The following is a 14271-nucleotide window of genomic DNA, read 5'->3' as shown; positions in this document are numbered from 1 at the left end:
AGCGCGATCCAGGAGTAGAATCGGCGCTTTTCTAGCAGCTCAACTCTCTTAACCATTACTGGATGCCTAATTGACGAAAACTTAAAAAGCAGAGTTGCAAACTTTGCAACATAGAGAAATCTAATAAGTTAAAGTGGAAAGGGAATGAAAAAAAAAGAGTGGACGATGTTGCGAAGTGATAGTTTTACTTATCTTGAAAAGGCAGGAGGACCCCTTGAGTCTGGAGGTCTGCTTGCAATTGGTTCTCTCCCTAAGATGAACCAGGAGCTCCTGCATCCTCATCCCCAGCCTCCAGCTGCCCTTCTTCCACAGTCTCCAACTGGCTCATTGCCTAATGCCCAAGTATGTTTCTGCTCTTAAAGTTACAAGTCCCCTTTTTGAGTGCCTCCCCTGTTTACTCGTTCTGCCCTTCATATTTTCCCTACCCTGTGCCTCACACAAGAGCACTCTGAAGCTATTAAAGAAAGAGACTTGTTTGAATGCTTATTTTATTTTTGGGCTATGCTTTTGGCATGGCCTTGCCCATATGACAGTGAAGCGCTCTATATCATGACTAAATGTTGCCATTAGAGTAGCATAAAACGACTTGCAAACAAAATCCAAAGGGCAGGATAGAGTGCAACAAGGTGAAACCTCAGAGAAACGAAACAATGACAAATTAAGGTCATCTACATGGGTAGCAGGTTGTGTTCCTTCAATGAGAGGACTGATGGGGTCTTGAAGGTCCAAAAGCAAAGGGACTAGTCAAAAGCGCAGGAGAGATTGATCCAGAAAGAAGTGACAAAGGATGACAGGGCAAGCTTATACTGTTTACCTTTTCCCCCAATGTTATATTACTATTTTTTAGTGTCACATTTCTACCCCCTTCCATTCATTCATAGTTCTTCACTGTATTCATCTTCAACCTCTTCCTAATTCTGTAATTTAGCTGAAATCCTATCCCACATTAGTACCCTCCACCATCCCCCATTTTATATTGTATTCGTCTCCTGACTCCACCCACCACATTCACCTATTTAAACATGCCTGCTTCCCATGCTTTAGGACTTGACACTGTATGCCGTTTTAATTTTAATGCGATTCTGTTTTTGTCCAGTGATACTGATAGATCCACTTCTATTGCTTTGCAGATTGCTCGTTTACCGTAGCAGTTTGTGACGAGTCAAACACAAACACAATCATATAGTTGGCTTATGGCTGTATCTGAGATTCATCCTAAACTCCTGCAGGTATTTCATTAATATGCGTAAGCCTCTGAAGTGAATAGGCTCACAGGTGGTACAAATGAAACTTGATGTCTTGCTTAGTAAGGTTTGCTCAATATTGAAGTGCTTGGTACTGTACTACGTGGATAGCGTTTCAAATCACTGAAGCCCTCTTGTGAGGAAGAGGGGTGAGTGGTTTGTCATCTTAATGACGGTGTCCTGCATTTCCTGATCACAGTGTTCACGCATTTCCTTTCCTTCTGGATGGTTTAGCTTCCACCCACACTTGCTCACCAACGTTGGAGGGGTTCCTAATAAACTGCAGTGAAAAGACTGGTTCATTTTTATCCACACATCAGCGTCAAAACTAAAGCAGCAGCATGGTGTTGCAAGAGTGGGGTTTGGAATAATGGATGTTACCAATAACTAAATAGGGAATTCTTTGCTGTTGAGTACCTTCTTTGTCCATGAATGCTGCCATAAGGTAGATAGATGCTCAACTGATGAGGGATTAAATGCTATTAAAATACAGATTTCGTTGGAGACTAGTGAGCAGGATGTTCCACTGTGGCCCAGATTTTATAAAGTCATCAATGAGTTGTTTGTCCACAGTTTTTATTGTCAGAAAAGTAGTAAACGTGCACACAGAGCCGGACATGCACACTTAGGGCCTGGTTTAGAGTGTATTAAATGTAAATGTAAATGTATTGGCATTTATATAGCGCACTACTTACCCGTAGGGTCCCAAGGCGCTTCGACCGCTGCGAAACCCTTCCTGGCTTCCCTGAGAGATGGTCCCTTAATGGGTATCTCCAGGGTGAGACCAGGCGTCCCCGGCAGTCTGGTGGGGCCGTTAGTGAAGATGAGGCAAGCTAATGCCCAGAGTTGCCGAGTGTGATCGCTGATCAGAGTGGGCACCGAGGCGAGAGAATTATCGAGTCCGCTGACCCTGGTCCAGAAACCTGCCGCGCCGGGAATCGAACCCTGGTCCCGGGCCGTCCTCTGCTCTCGGGTCTGCCGCCTCTAACCAGTGAGCCACACTACTTCACTTACAGTACAAGCGCCATTGGATCTCATGCAATTGCAATCCTGCGGACGAGATATCTGACATGTTTATGATGTAGTATCCTACAGCCAACCTCTAAATCAGGCCCTTAGTCTAAGAGTGGAAATGGTGCCTTTTCCTCTGTACTACACATGTCCTTTCAGCTGTGTAAAGTGATGGATGTTAGGGCCCACCCTGAGGCCTGACTGGAAACCCCGTCCGGTATTACGGCCGGCCTGCGGAGAGTTTCGACCCCGACTCTACTCATTACGGCCTTGGCCTGCAAGCAGGACCCTGCGACAGGCGATCAGGCCGGGGACTGCAGTAAGGGCAAGAAGCCTATCTGCCCTGACTGTGAATGACGCCAGTGGTCAGGGGGCAGTGGAGGACTACCAAGTGGCCAATGGGCCTAGTGGTGGAGGCTAGGGCCCACCCCTGCGGCCAGACTGGAAACACCATCCTGGCTCAGGACCGGCCTCTGGAGAATTTCAGCCCGACTCCACCCATCGCAGGCTCTGCCTGCAAGCAGGACCTTGCGACAAGCCACCACATTGGAGTATATTCAGGGAGAAAGTGCAGGTAGGCCCACGGCAGCAGCCCATCCCCTGTTGTGCCCTCTTCTATAGAACTACAAAACGGACACAAGCATCATCCAACTGGCGCAGGTGGGTAAACACAGCTGGTGCCTATCACACTCGATTGTATGAGCTTGTCTATATTTTTACTACGGAATTCTTTTTAGCAACCATGCCTTTACAACAACATTTTCGTAATAAAGGCATGTTTGTTGTCAATGCATGCGTGGTTATGATGGCGAAGTAAAGGCATGCATGGTAGCTGCACGCTTTGTTCCGTCACGCAAACTCCTACGTCATAGTCCACCTTGCTATGTATTTATGGGCTATTCTTTCTGACTTTGAGAGGATGTAGCAATGCACAGGCCAATAATTGGAATCCCAGACACAATATTGACTCCACCTGTGTCCTTGCAGGCTCCTCACAACATGCCTTGGATGACACTGTGCTAATCTTATGCTTGAAAACTTTTCAGGAAAAAAAGACATTTGAGGTGAGCAAATTCAGAGTGTCACTGGTGTTTAGGGTCCTCACAGTAGCTGCTCTCCATTTAAACTTAGGATCTACCCAGAGTTTTCTGCTTCCTTTAGCTATACTTTATGCTGCACTCCAAGCCTGAAAGTGTATTCTTTTTAGTTATACTGGGTGCTTCCTTGTGTCTGGACAAAACTAAACCTCTCTGAAGAGCTGTAATGATAGAGAAACATGTATCACAGGTTGCTTTTATTCATACCAGGTCGGCTTAGATGGTATTTTAACAATCCAAAGCTGTGATACTGTACCCGGAGTGGTAAAAGGCTTTTGTTATTTTGCAGCTTGGCATTGGTGGCACTGTGCTAATCCTATACTTAACAACATTGCTGTAAAAATGGCAAAATACTTTTTACCTTTATAGCGCGACGTGGATGGCACTGTGCTAATCCTAAACTTAAAAACTGCTAGAAAAACAGGCATTTAAGGTGAGTAAATTGGAAAACATTGTTTATCATGAATCCTTTTCCCCACAGGGAATCACAACACGGTCGTTACAAGACCGTGTTGTAACAACGTATACCATTACTCCGCAACTCGGAACAACGACTTGCGAGGGGGCAGAAGGTGTTGGATTTAAACTCCAATGCCTTTCTTACTGTTGCACATACTGGGGTTGGAATAGTAAATTATACTAGGCCAACATCCAGTGGGGAACTCTTGAGAATCAAGAGGAATAGTACCCAAGACCGGGAATTTGAGGCGGCTGCCTCGGATTGCCTGGCCCTCTTTCGCCTAAGAGGGTATGATGAACCATTATTGCAGAACACACTGAGGAAAGTCAAGATGATCCCCAGGGAGGACCTACTCAAAAGGAAACTGGGTGGGATGAACACCAATGAAAAGGGTACATTTAGGATGATAACACCATACTCCACAGGGGCCGATAGCCTCAAAGCAATGATGCACAAGAATTGGCACATCTTGTTTACTGATGAGGTGCTAAGAGAAGATCTGCCACCATATCCGCTAGTGACCTTTAGCAAGGCTAGGTCCCTGGGGGATATGTTGGAACATAGCCACTTGGAAGCTCTCACTACTCAGCCCAATACCCTTAAGGAAATGAGCAGGTTCTTCCCCTGCGGCAAGTGCAAAGCATGCGCCAGTAGCCGGAGGGTGCTTCACTATGATATCCCGGACGCAGGCAGAACTAATAAGATCCATAAATTCATCACATGTAGAACTGCCTATGCCGTGTACTTTCTAATATGCCCATGCGGCTTACGTTACATCAGTAGCACTATCAACCAACTTAAGCTGAGAGTGCTGGAGCACCTTAAGGCAATAGACAGAGTAGACCCCTCCTATCCAGTAGCTCAGCACTTTGCGGAACACCATAACAAAGACAGAAACAAATGATGCTTCTTTGGGTTAGATCATGTTCCGTACAATCCACGAGGTGGGGACAGACTGAGAAGGCTGCGACGCCTTGAATCAAGATATATCATTGACTTGTCCACTAAGCACCCGAAAGGCATGAATAGCGGGGAGAAAATGGCAGTACACCTTGCGAAATAATGGCAAATATTTATAATCCCCATTTACTTAAACCAGGCGAGGTTGATTGCCTATAATATCGGGCTCCGCTCCCACTGCTACTGGCGATGAATACAACTATGTGTCTTTGTTTATGACAATGTTCCGAAGCTGTGATTTGATGAAATTATCCAAACTATTTTGAAGTTTTGAATGAGTATTATTTCGATTTATCTGATGAACCGGTGTACTATCTATTGATAATGAATTATTGCTTTTCAGTAATTGCCTATGAAATTCTTATTATGATATCTATTTTTCATTCACTTTTTAGACTAAGTTTTTCTCTTTTCCAAGTGGCAGAGACTAAGCCGTTTTCGCTTTATGATGGTTACTTGAGTATCTGTAATTGTTTATATGTACTATTACACTCATGCATTACAGTTGATTAATGCTAAAATGAAATGTACTGAACATCCTTGCATAGTTCCGAGCATCGTAATGTTTATATGTATATTTTTTGCACGGTACACATCCGTAAAGGGACACATGCCGATCCACGGCTCGATTGTTTAAATGCCCACCCTTTTTGTGAGTATACCGATTTTCGGTAATATTTCACATTGGTTCCCATTATAGGAACCCGTTCCAAGATGGCACCTATTTTGGTGCTTTTGGTGTTGGGCTGGCCCCTTCTCGATGTCTACCCTTGCAAACAAAACTTTATTTAACCGGAACTGCGAGATATCGGTCAGGAACACTGACGAAGGCTTACGCCGAAACGTTTGTTTGTTGCTAAAATAAACCGCTGTATGGCCGGGATACCCGTCACCCCCTCCCAACACAATCCCCAAGGATGGGAAGACGGACACAGTTCTTGACTTTTGGAAGGCGGGAGGGAGTTACCCTCCCGGCCGTATTTATTAAAATATGAAACAAAATTAAAACATTAAAATAACAGTTTCATATCATGTACAATTTCATTTTCACATTACGATGTTTATTGGCTAACCTTAACACAGCTCTAATACAAAGGTTCTCCTAGCCGATTCTAAACATCCTGCAAATGCATATACTCAAAATTAAATTGTACATCCTAACATTACGGGCCAACGGCAAGGTCGTAACCGGTGTCAGATCCCTAATACCAGAACTCCCCCCCTTACTTGTGAGGGGCGGGCGCACAGAGGACTGTACCTCTGTGCCAACTTCCAATTTCCCTTGTCTTAACGGGGGCCCCATATTTACTCGACGCCATCTTAGTGGTCGTCCGAGGACTCGTGTGAGGTGTCTAGAAGGTAGCGTAGACCCCCCTCCCACCCCACACTGCTTACCACATCCGCCGTCGGGGATGTCCTGGCCCCGGGAACTTCCCAGGAGGGGCCCGTAGCCCCTCCTCCCCAGGGAGGGGCCTATGACCGCCTTTCCTTTCGGCGGCCCCATCCTTAGAGGGGTACCGCCTCCCCGTGTGAGGGGCCAATGGCCGCCTCCCCCCGGGCGCTCCCATCCATAATGGGTGGCGCCCCACCTCTAGGGATCTTCCAATTACTGCTCACCGATCATGACCTTACCGCCCGACCAAAATAAATACGACATCTTGAACCTAACGAGGACGGAATAAACGGTTAGACTGGATATTACACAATAACCTTTATTCACACAAGTAACACATCATTCAACTAGGCTGTGATACTTCGCCTAAGAACATGCTAAATAGCAACCATTTTATTATCCTCAAAAAAGACAATCCAGACTTTATTAAAACAACCTGTAAAAGAGATAATATCACCGTTAATCGACTTTATTGCAGTACTAATCGTTGCCATAAGGGGCTGGTGGGTGGGTCCAAATTGGCTCCTTGTTCCGTCTCGGGCTCACGTGCAACGAGGAGGTGCAGCTTCCAAGCACAGGAACAAGAGGATGCTTCCTTAGATTGTTGCTCTTTTATTCTTCCTCGGGAGGGCGTGAACCCTCCTCCGATCCGCCTACGGGGCGTGGCCGACGGTGTAGGTGTCTAGGACAACCCCTCTTGGGCGGGAAAAGGCGCGCCCCGGCTACGCCGCTTCGGGCATACCAGCCGGGACACGCCTCCCGCCCAAAATGGTTTCCCGGGGGGGTCAGGGCACCCTACCATACGTTCGGGGGGACCGAGTGGTCGCCCCTTTCCATATGGCCGGGATACCCGTCACCCCCTCCCAACACAATCCCCAAGGATGGGAAGACGGACACAGTTCTTGACTTTTGGAAGGCGGGAGGGAGTTACCCTCCCGGCCGTATTTATTAAAATATGAAACAAAATTAAAACATTAAAATAACAGTTTCATATCATGTACAATTTCATTTTCACATTACGATGTTTATTGGCTAACCTTAACACAGCTCTAATACAAAGGTTCTCCTAGCCGATTCTAAACATCCTGCAAATGCATATACTCAAAATTAAATTGTACATCCTAACATTACGGGCCAATGGCAAGGTCGTAACCGGTGTCAGATCCCTAATACCAGAACTCCCCCCCTTACTTGTGAGGGGCGGGCGCACAGAGGACTGTACCTCTGTGCCAACTTCCAATTTCCCTTGTCTTAACGGGGGCCCCATATTTACTCGACGCCATCTTAGTGGTCGTCCGAGGACTCGTGTGAGGTGTCTAGAAGGTAGCGTAGACCCCCCTCCCACCCCACACTGCTTACCACATCCGCCGTCGCGGATGTCCTGGCCCCGGGAAATTCCCAGGAGGGGCCCGTAGCCCCTCCTCCCCAGGGAGGGGCCTATGACCGCCTTCCCTTTCGGCGGCCCCATCCTTAGAGGGGTACCGCCTCCCCGTGTGAGGGGCCAATGGCCGCCTCCCCCCAGGCGCTCCCATCCATAATGGGTGGCGCCCCACCTCTAGGGATCTTCCAATTACTGCTCACCGATCATGACCTTACCGCCACAGGCCGGATAGTTGACCGGCTATCCGGACCCCCCACAAACTCCTACTAAAGGTCATGGCTACACAAACTCTTTAACCAAGCTATGAAGTCTCCTATGAGTAAGACATTCCCCTCCCGGGACAAATGGACCCCATCTTCAAGATACATATGGTCCCCCCGAATACATCCATGTGGAATACAATGCAACTGGCCTGAACGAAACAACCTACTAAGTTTGTTATTAACTTTCTTTACCGACTGATTCAAAGCTGACACAGAGAGGGCCCCCCGCCACACCCTTCTAGGAATCATGTGTGACCATGCAATCGTGCTCCCCGGAACCCTTCTCGCCAACCAACTCACTGTGGATAAAATTAACTCGAGAAGTACTCGTCGACCAATGGTTACCAAATCATTGCCCCCAAGATGTACTATGATTACAGACGGCGGTGACCTCGTCCACCCTAGCAGTCCCTCCATAAAAGTTTGAAACTGGTCAATACAGAGTCCGCCCTGCACCCGTATTCCCCAGCCACGTGAATCATGTCACCTGCTTTGAATACGTCCGCGGCTCGCCTCACGTATGAGTGGCCAACGACCCACACCACTCTTCCCTCAGCCGGTGATCTTTGACCGCTGGTCCCCAGGTGTCGGGTCAACTGCACAGTCCGCCCCGCAAAGCCTGCTCGCGAAACTGTAAACCAAACAGAAAACAAGAAGCGTGAGTGCATGACATTAGCTTCACAACATGTGCAACCGCACATACCTTTTATAACAATTCGAGGACCAACGCCCCAACTGTTTCACCTTTTCAACACTCAGACCCCTGGCTGTAGCCTCTGTAGCAGCCCCTATCCGGAAGGAATGGGTCCCAAAATAGCTCGGGTTCAAGCCCGCTGCCGCGATTGCCATTGTTAACACCCGCTGGAACTGAAACCTAGTCAGTGGGGTGGCGTCGGTGTGCCTCAGCAAGCTTCCCCCCCATGATGCCGCCCTCTGCGCTAAATACTCCTCCACGCATTTTACCGGGCACATGGGAGACCCTGGAATCCGCTGGACTACCACACAGTCCCCGATCGCTCCCTGATCGGTCTTGGACCTGGCTATTGAGACTACCATCGTCTCACCCTTAATTTGAATGTGTTCTCGACACAGACCTCCCCCCGTATCCTGCTTATTCCTCGCTACCAGTTCGCTCACCCGCATAGCCCCATGGAATGCTAATGCAAAAGCGGCCCGGAACAGCACTGTCTCTGATTGAGATGAACATGTCGCAGGGAGTACGGACATTAACAGGGACAACCTTTCTAGACCTATCGGGTGCCTCTCATCCACTCTACGACCCTCAAGGTGTTGCCACCCACGCAGAGCCTTCCTTACGAGAAAGGACGATGTGGGGTCCTGGATGCCATGAGCCTGCGCCATGAAGGCAATGGCGGCCCTGTGCCTATTGGCTGTTGCCAGTGATCGGCCTGCCTGATGTAGTGATACCAGAAATTTCAGGACATACTCCTCCTGCCCCCAAAGCTCCCCCCTAGCTGCACCCAAAAATTCCCAATAGGATGCCTTCCTTGTCCTAGGTGCTAGACTCTCTCCCACGAGGTTTTGTAATCCGGGGCACCGAGAGACCAGAGAGCTTCGGGAAATGGTGCCGCCACCAAGTCCGCTGAGGGCAGAAAACCCCGGAAGGCCTGCATGTGGGAACGAGAGAGTGCATCAGCCGCCTGGTTCAGTACCCCAGGCACGTGTCTTGAGCTAAAGTGGACGTTTAGTCTCATACATAGCAGGACAATTTCTTTCAGCAATCTCAAAATCCATTTGCAGCGTGCTGCCTGATTATTGATACATTCAACAACGGTCATATTATCAGACCAGAACACACAGTGCGATCAGGAAACCCTTCTGGCCATGTTTTCAAGGCCACCAGAATGGGGAACAGCTCAAGAAACCCAATGTTACCTGTGAGCCCGCTATCGTGCCACCACGCCGGCCATGTTCGTGCCGACCATTGATTACCAAAGATGGCGCCAAAGCCCACACTCCCTGACGAGTCGGTCCACAACCCCAGCTCCTCGGAGGAAGCTGGCGGTTTGTTCCACACGACGCGACCGTTGAAATCCGCCAGAAATGCCAGCCATATGCACATATCCTGGCGAACCTCTGCTGACAGTCGTGTGCGGTGGTGCCCTTCCTTGAGGCCAACCATGGCTTGTGCGATAGAGCGGGAAAAGGGGCGAGCCATCGGTATCACTCTAAGGGCAAAGTTAAGCTGACCCACAGCTTGCTGCAACTGATGGAGAGTTACTTTTTTCTCGCCGAGGCACATTTCAAGTGAGGCTATAAATTTTATTACCTTCTCCTTGGGCAAACGGAAGCACCCCTCTACAGAATCGAGCTCAATTCCCAGAAACTCGAGTGAAGTAGATGGCCCTACCGTTTTGCCTGGTGCCAGTGGCACGGCAAAACGCTTCATGAGATTACAGAATTCCCTCAAAGCCTGTGCACATTCCGTGTCCCCAGCTGCCCCCAGGAACAGAAAATCATCAAGGTAATGCATAACCTGCGTAAAGCCCGTGGCTCTGGTGAACGCCCATTGCAAAAAAGTACTGAACTTCTCAAAATACGCACAAGAGATGGAGCAACCCATCGGCATACATTTATCCATGTAGTAGCGTCCTTGAAACACAAAACCTAAGAGACGCTGATCGTGTGGGTGTACCGGGAGCAACCGGAACGCTGACTCGATATCTGATTTAGCCATCAGCACTCCGGGCCCCAGGCGATTCAACATGGCGACGGCCTCATCAAAGGATGCATACCGCACCGAACAAACTCCCGGGTCAATCGCATCGTTCACCGAAAGACCCCTAGGAGCGGACAAATTATGGATTAACCTGAACTCACCCGGGTCCTTCTTGGGGACTACTCCCAACGGTGAACAAACAAAGTTAACAACCGGCGGGTTTCCATATGGACCCGTAACCCGACCTCGGGCCACCTCCTTTGCAATCTTTGCCTGTACCACCGCCGTATTTTGTTGAACCGATAGTTGGTTCTTACACTGTGCTTCCCCCCGAAAATCCCCCGCCGGGATGCGGAAACCATATGAGAAACCGTCTCGCAACACCCCGGCAGAGACATGATCAGGGTATTCGTTCAGCCAAGGGATCATTGCCATGATATCAACGGGAGTAGGTAACGGTGCCCCTCGGTCGACGTTAGACCTGTTTGGCCCCTCCTCTACCTCCTGTATCACCATTCTTGGCTCTGCACGAACTCTCGGGTGTGAAGACTGTCCTCACCCTGCACACTCATGCCTGAACTTGCATGTCCCTTGTGGCCTAGTGCACTTGCCCCTGTTAAAGCTTCAACAGACCCCTTTTCTACCCGAGTTCCCGTTATTCTTTGTGTGCTGATCACTGTTGGCGCCCGCCCGAAAGGGCGCCGCCATATAATGGCGGGAAGGCTCCGCCCCATTCCCGCCGAAAGAAGACGACTTCGTCGTGTTCGGCATAACCTGCTTCTGCCAAGAAATGGAGTCGGAACAATCCCACGTCAGGGATATATATATATATATATATATATATATATATATATATATATATATATATATATATATATATATATATATATATATATATATATATATATATGACTGGAACTTCGGTATTCAGTGGAGACCAAATAACGAAGACGGACCCAATGAGGTTATTTTAAAGCGTCTTTATTTCACACTGTACACCCTCATGATCGCCATGACGCGTTTCGGGCCCTGGAGCCCTTGATCACATATATATATATATTTTTTTATTATTATTTATTTATTTATTTTTTTAGTAACACTGACGAAGCCTGCAAAGGCGAAACGCGTCTGTTGGGGTGAGGGGGGTTTGGTGTAAATAAATCTTTAATTTGGATACCAGCGTGCCAGCCATTCTTTCCGAACTTGTGGATGAAAGTAGGAACGTGCAGCAATATATACATATATACATATATATATATATATATATATATATACTGGAAGAAATGGTGAAAGGGACAGGATAGTTAAATGAAATGTCAGTAAAAACATACAGTTTTAAATGAACAAACCCACTGAAATATCCCAGTTATAGTTATCTCAAGGAGCTATAAATCCATGCACAGGATTTTCATCAATGATGTAATTTTAGATGTTGCAGTGATGTTATCAGTGATGTTGTAGATCATGTCATGAGTGAAGCAGTGTATGGCGGGGGCATAAGTTATAGTTACTTTAGTGCACAAGTTATAGTTCCTAGAGATAACTATAACTGGCAAATACCAGTGGTTTTGTTAATTTAACATGGCAAGTTTTAACTGACATGTTCACCTACCTATCCTTTTAAAATTTGTTTTTTTTCTAGTGAATTTCCAAGATTTATTTTAATGCAAAGTAAGATATTATTTTCATACCTAACTGTAATGTTAATTTAACTTTTGTTTTTTTTTGTGAATTTCTTGGGAACTTAATGTAAAGTAAAATATTATTACCATACGTAAAGCTAATCGTTGTCATGCACAGCCTTTGGCCGTGCGTGGTAGGGGGTTGGCCGCAGGGCCAGGCCTAGGGTCAGGCCCTGCACCCAACCCTTCACAGGGAGCCACTCACTGCCACACATGGCCTTAAGTCATGCCAGCGGAGGTTCAGCTGAAAAACCTAGCCTTTTCTGTCCAAACCCAGCTTTACTACCGCACGGGCAGTCACCCCCATCGCACATGGCCTTTGGCCATGTGCAATGGGGATTTGGCCTGGGGGTTTGGCCACGCCAGGCCCACAGCCAAATCTCCCCTTTTCCCCAAACTCCAACCCCCTATATGTAAAGCAGAGCTATCATCTTTCTAAAAAAATCACCAATAATCTTAATGAAATGTATATTTCAATAATACTCTCAGTCATGTTTAGATATAGTGATTAGTTAAAAAAATATTTAATAAAGTTTCATTAAAATACATGTCTCTGAATCTTTTTTTGTGTTCAAATCTTTTTTATTAATGAATGCAGGGGATGACAATAGAATAAGAAAAAAAAGAAAATACAAAATGACAATCACAGGCCAGCATAGTTAACAAATAACCTGAATGACCAGTATGGTGCTAACATAGTAAACAAGTTTTACATTGAATTGTCTGTAAAGAAGGCAATGCAGATGATTCATAATCACCAAATGATAAAAGTGAAATGATGAGCACGAAATGAGGAGACATTAGAAAGAAAAAAGAAAAGCAGGTGAGGGGGGAAGAAAGAGAAAAACAGAGTGGACGGTAGTAGCTAGCACATAATCACATGAGGCAATCTGACAGTGACACTGGTATAAAGTAAAGGTGTCTATTTGTACAATACTGTTAGAACAAAACCAGGGTATGTGGCGTAAGACTTTATTCAAGACCTATGGCGGGTTCTAGCCAAATTCAAGTGGATCGAGTGAGTTCCAGAGTTTATTATGCGACTTGCTCCACGGGGAAGAATGAAGTGTAGTATTGTCTGCCCCCCTTAAAGAGGCCAACCACTTCTGCCAAATTTTAAATGACACTTCCGAAGCGCTCTTCCATTTGCTTAAAACAACCTTGCACGCAAGTGTAAGCATGAGATCCATCAGGTGTCTATCATTATCATTCATTAACTTCGGGTCCACGGCCCGAAACATAACATAGGCGAATTCTCTGACAGAGCGATAATGGAAGGTTCTTAGAATAAAGTTATAAATCTTGTCCCAAAAGGTTTAGAGCAGCGGGCAGTAAAAGAGCATGTGTGCTAAGCCGCCCACCTGGGACTTATATTTCCAACATAAGGAAATATCAAGGAGCTGAAGTGAGAAGAGTTTCTCTGGTGTCCAATACGTCCTATTGATTAACATTAGTTTTGTTTGGGAGAGAATCTGAGACATTTTATTAGAGAAAGGGGTCAAGTGTATCTTTGCCCAGTTAAATGTCATATTGGTGGAGTTACACTCTTTTTCCCAAAGAAGTTCGCATTTCCTGTGCGTTTTTTGGGGGTTAGGGGAAAGGAGTTTGTAGATCCTGGAAACCATGTGACCCAGTGACATGAGTTGAGACAGCTTGCCGTATAACGTGGGGTCGTACGGGAGTATAGCTTGTGCATTTATCAATGATTTGAGTCGTAAGAACCTGTAGAAGTCAATAGGTTGAAGACCAGCTTGGGATTGTAAGGTGGCAAAGGGAAGCGGCGAGGTATCCAAGTAAAGATCTTTTTTTAACGTAGTTTTTATTATTACATTTAATAGGTGAGAAATGCATCTACCGGTTAGCGCCAGGAAACCTCTTGGAGTAGCTGTGCGCCTTACAAATTCAGTTTATTAATAATAATAATAATCTATGAATCTTTCTTTTGATATTTTTCAACCCCAAAAATGTAATCATAAAAACAGCCAGATTTGTTTTATATATTTAGGTTGCATAAACACAGTTGTAGTACTAACCTCTAAAGGGTGCTGCACTTCTAGCTGTAGAGCAAAAGCTCCAGCTTAGGAAGTATAACAAAAATAT

The sequence above is a fragment of the Lissotriton vulgaris genome, chromosome 1_1 (assembly GCF_964263255.1).
Source record: "Lissotriton vulgaris chromosome 1_1, aLisVul1.2, whole genome shotgun sequence".
Lineage (NCBI taxonomy): Eukaryota > Metazoa > Chordata > Amphibia > Caudata > Salamandridae > Lissotriton > Lissotriton vulgaris.
The sequence above is the reverse complement of the archived record's forward strand: the minus strand, read 5'-3'. Positions refer to the sequence as shown.